The sequence below is a fragment of the Micromys minutus genome (genome assembly GCF_963924665.1).
Source record: "Micromys minutus genome assembly, chromosome: 2".
NCBI lineage: Eukaryota > Metazoa > Chordata > Mammalia > Rodentia > Muridae > Micromys > Micromys minutus.
This window is the reverse complement of record NC_137971.1, coordinates 7511766-7517050: the sequence shown is the minus strand read 5'-3', so window position 1 is coordinate 7517050 and position 5285 is coordinate 7511766.

Sequence of the window (5285 nt, the reverse complement as noted above, 5' to 3'; positions counted from 1 at the left end):
AGACAGTCACCAATGACCCGGTCCTTCCTGCCTCCTGGCTTCATTTCCACAATGCCACGGCAGCCCCTTGCTCTGTGGCAGGGGCATTGTCACATGCTCCTGGCATGACTTCACCTAGTTCATATGGACAGAAGGGCATCTGCCACGGGCAGGGTCTATGCCAAGTACTTACATGTGCTGTGAGCATCCCCCCTCGATTGGAGGCTAAGCAGTTAATATACAGACCCATGCTGTGCTCGAACCCATGACCTTCTCTTTCCACTGTCATCTGCTCCAGTGCCCCTCCCTTCCCACAGCCTTCCACAGCTCCAGGCATGGCAGCTGGATGTGGCTCCCTGTTTTGATGGGGGACTGGGTGTTGTGTGAAGAAGAATTTCAGAGAGGAAAACTCTTCTAGAAAGGTCCGTGCAGGAGTAACTCCGACAAGCACGGGATCACCAGCTCCTGTATCCAGGGACTCACCTGGGTGCGGTTCAGAAGGTGGCTGGAGAGCAACCTGGGTGTCAGTATATAAGTTATATCTCATGAAAGTGGTTTTGAGAGGTAACCTAAGTGCTCAAGTTAGGAGCAAGAACAGCAGGAGTGGCCAGTGGTACAAAAGGCTGATGTGAACGCATTTTAAAATTGATGAATAGTGGGGGCTGGAGAGGTGGCTCTGCAGTTAAGAGCACTGTCTGCTCTTCCAGAGGTCCTGAGTTCAATTCCTAGCATCCACATCTGTGGTGGGACCCAATGCCCACTTCTGGTGTGTCTGGAGACAGGTGCAATATGCTCATATAAATAAATACATAAAACTTTTTTTTCACAATTGATGAATAGCAACAAAAGAAGTTATGGAATCCAAAACAGAGCATTTGATCCCATGCTACGGGTGTGTGAGTGCGCTCGAGCATGTACTTACATGTGAGGGTGTGTGTGCACATTCCTGCATGTGTATGAGTGTGTGTGCTTGAGCACGTGCATGTGTTCATGTGCAAGTACATATGTGAGCATGTGTGCATGTGTGTGCATGTGTGCATATGTGCTCATGTGGTTGTAGGGGGGGTTGCCAGATATCACAAGTCTTTTCTGGGGCATCATAGATACATTTATCCTTTTGTGTGCGAGGGCAGTGGCAGGGTTGGGGGATCTATATGAACACTCTAAAGTCTTCATACAGTAAACAAATATCAGCTGTATGACTTCTAAGCTGAGTGAATAAGAAATTATCCTGTCTGCTTCCCACCTGGTTTGCAGCGTAGCCAAGAATCCAGCAGGTGGGACAGGGTAGTGTTCAGTCTCAGTGACAGGCTGCAGGGACATCAGAATTTACTTTATTCTTGTCTAGTCTCTTGAAGAGGGAGTGGTGGATCTTAGTCTCTAGTGTTGAGACTAAGATCCACCACTCCCTCTTCAAGACCCGTAACATTACTTCCCTTTGGAATGTTCAACATCCAAAGCTCCGAGGTCAATGCTCATAAGGGCTACAGGGGTGTAGAGAAGAGCCAGTCAACCTCTGTGGGTTAACAGCTCCTATCAACATGATGAGATTTCGAACCAGCACAGAGACATATCTGTGAGGGTGTTTCTGGAAAATGTTAAGTCAAGTGGGGAGCCCCGCCCTGAACGTGAGCAGCACCACCGGTGAGGTTGGGTCCCAGACTGAACAAGACAGGAAGGGCGTGGGCTGAGCCCCAGTGTCCATCTCTGCCTCCTGAAGGGCTTTGGCGTGGCTACCTCCGTTCTACCTCCACACCTTTCCCACCAGGATGGAACGCACCCTCAAACTGTGAGCCAAGATGAACCCTACCTTCCTTAGGTTGCCACTCACCAGGCATTTGATCACAAGAAACAGAAAAGCAACACACTCCTTAAGGTCACCCAGAGGATGGGAACCCTGCTCAGAGAGTTCTACAACAGGAAGCCACAGCAATCCTGGAGGCTGACTCTTAACAAGTGCACAGTGTGGGAAGGAGGAAGTCAGTGGAGAGGAAATGTTCCCTGTGCTTCTAAGGATCATCACAAAGTGTACCAGATGCAGCCCCAACAGATGCAGCAAAGGATGGAGACTTAAGGCCAGGGCTCTGCTGAGTCCTTTGGAACCTGGCCTGACCTTGCCAGGAAACAGGAAAACAATCACTTCTGACAATCTATATGTTTCGAAACACTCAGCCCATCAACCAAGAACCTCAGCCTAGTGCAGTTCTGCCAGGAGACCTGGTCCGATTAAAAACTTCCCAAGGTCCCGAGTGTGGTGGCACGCCCCTTTAATTCCAGCACTTGTGAGGAAGAAGCAGGAGGATCTCTGAGTTCAAGGCCAGCCTGGTCTATGTAGCAGCTTCTAGGCCACTAGGGCTACACATAATGAGAATTTGTCTAAGAAGCAGACAAACAAAGGAACAACAAAAGTCCCACAATCACCTCCAGATGACCAGCCTCGGTGAGGGTTAAAGGGACTTAGGAACTATTCCAACAGTAACCAATCTCCCGGGAATTAATTAGTAACTAGGATACTTGCCAGAAAGTGAAAGGCAAAAGAACCCAATTGGAACTGTACAACAATCAATCAAAGCGGGCCAGCTTCGGAAAAGTAAAGCTGTGGATCCAACCCTGCAGCTCACCAAGGGATCAGACCGCGCTCGCTCGCACATCAAGCGCTTCTGCCACCCGTCCATCTCATCCGAATTTAAGGTCTTCTAGCTATCAAAACTAGTTCGTCTCAGTTCTGAGTAAATAGAAATCTCCTAAAACAACAAAAGGGACATTTTTTTGTCAATCTCCCTCCAAATCCTGGGTTCTGTGGACTGTTCTCTCCAGAGCGCGTACCATGGGAAAGCGCGTTCGCTCACCCAGAGCATGGCCAGGCTGGCAGTCTGGACCATAGCTCCCTGGGGCGGCCGCACTACTGGACAAAAGAGGATGCGAGAGGACTGGGTGGGCCTCCGTACGCTGCTTCCCACCTTCACATCTCTTTGCTTTCTTTCTTAGATGCTATTTCCTCCTAAGCTGGGACGTACCCAGCGGGCTATGAACAGAACTCACAGACTGTGAAATGAAAACAAGCTTCAGAATCAACAGGAAGCCCAGAGACAAATCAGAAGAGCAGCTCTGGGGGGGCAGGGCTAGCGCGTGCTGAGCTTGCTCTTATTTTAAGTGGTCATAGTGGTGGTGGTGGTAGGGAATTGAGGCCACACACAGGAAGCTGGGTTTCCCAGCCTCAGCTTTTGATGGTTTCCTGGTCCCCTTGGGCCTATTGAAAAGAGGCCCACAGAGGTGATAAACCAACCCTTTTAAGTTGTTGCCTTTGTCTGTGAGAGATCTATTATGATCATGCGGGGCTGCCCTGAGAGAGTTTTCTCAGGAATAAGGCCCGGATGTGTTAACCAGGGGCTTGACATTGCAGTAATTAGTGCAGGGAGTGGGCTTGGGGCAGACACTCTGGAGCATGCTCAGGCCAGACCTGGATGGTTGGCATTCATTGGACGCTCTCCAGGATCAACTACCCGCCTTCAGTTATTATTCATGAAAGCACTGAGCTACAAGCACCTTAGTCTGCTCCAAGCTGAGTAGCTTATCAATAGAAGCCTCCTTTCTAAAGTATACAGCTTTGTAATTATTTATTTTATTTTTTGAGGTGCTGGGAAATGAACCCAGGTTCCCACAAGTTATGCAATCCTCCTCTGAACCACATCCTCAGCCCCAGAAACGTCTTTCTCATAGAACTAGAGGCTGAAGAAGGAGTGCCTTTTCCTCACTCAGAGGCTCTTCATTCATGGTCTTGTATGGAAGCTCTCCCTATCCTTCTCCTTTCCTCCCCCTCCTCCTTCCCCTCCTCCTCCTCCTTTCCCTCCCTCTCCTCCCCCCTCGCCTCTTTTCTATCAGGTAACAATCCCCACCTGAGAGTTCTACTCTCATGACCAAATCACTTTCCAAAGGCTTCACTTTCTAACACCTCACAGTGGATGTTAGAGATCAGCATAGGAGTTTTGAGAAAGGCAGAAAAAACAAAATCCGAACCTCAGTCTTGTAGAATATTTGCTCTGTGATTTCCGGCAAGCAATTTGATGTCTCCGAGTGTCGGTTTCATCATTGAAAAGGTATCTCAATGAGGTTCTGCGTGCAAAATCAACTCCTTCTGATTTGAAAGGATGGTTGCTGATTCTGACTCCCCTGGGAGCGTGGGAGAGCATCCTGAGGGCAAGTATGCAAACAGGATCAAGTGGTGCTACAGGCGCCTGTGATAAATAAAGGACTGTGGTCCTCAGCAGGGTCAGTGTGGGGCTTAGGAGCTGTTCAAAGGCCCCCGCCACAGTGACCCTTACCTCAATTGTGACTCTTCTCTCAACACGCCCATCCCTAATGTATCTACTCCACACACCCACCAAGTGTCTGTCTTACTCCTTTCTCGTTGGTCCTTCTACCTACCACATGACTTATAGAAGAGAGCTTCAAGCAAGACAGGATAGGCAGGCAGGGAGCAAAGCCTAACCTTGCAGCCTGCCTGGAGCTTCCACCCTATGCAACCTTCTCCCTGCAGACTCTGTTTATTCAACTGCTGGGAAGGACTAGTTAAGAGAACTCTTTTTTTCTCTCCATCTGGGTGAGATGGTGCCTGTAATCCCAGCACCCTGGAGGATTGTGAGTTCAAGGCCAGCCAAGCTACACAGTCAGAACCCATCTGCAAATAAACAACTAAACACCTTCCTCTAAGATGGTGTTTTAAAGATCGAGTGAAGTGTTGCGTGTGTAAGTTTACACAGAATACAGTATGTTTGCACTGAGTCTTGCTTATTTCTCTTTTTTGCTGCTGCCATGTGACATTTAGTCCCCAGCAGGGCTGTGACTCCTCAACCAGGTCTTCTTACCACTGACAAGTTCACCTCCTTGGAAGGCTCTGGCTATGTGGCAAAGTAAATACAGGTCCCTAGGCTGTGTGGTGATACATGCCAGGGGTGGGGGAGCAGAGTTCAAGACCAGCATAGTCTACCTGAGTTCCAGGCCAACCAGGGCTGTAGAGTGAGACCCTGTCAAATAAATAAACTAAATATAGACTTATAGAGCTCATCTTTCCTGCATAGTCAAGCTCCAGGAGGGGGACCTGAGCATCTACATTTGATTCTCAGGTGCCTCATGCAGCAGGGAGTGCTTCCTTGGGGAAGCACCGTCTCCCGGAAGCTCCTTGCTGACATGCCGTGGCTACTTTGTTTCATTACCCAGAATATCCACTGGCCATGAGGAGATGAGCTAGTCGTTTCCTTCGTCCAACAACATGGAATAAGGACTCAGTAAAGCAGGTAAGAACATGC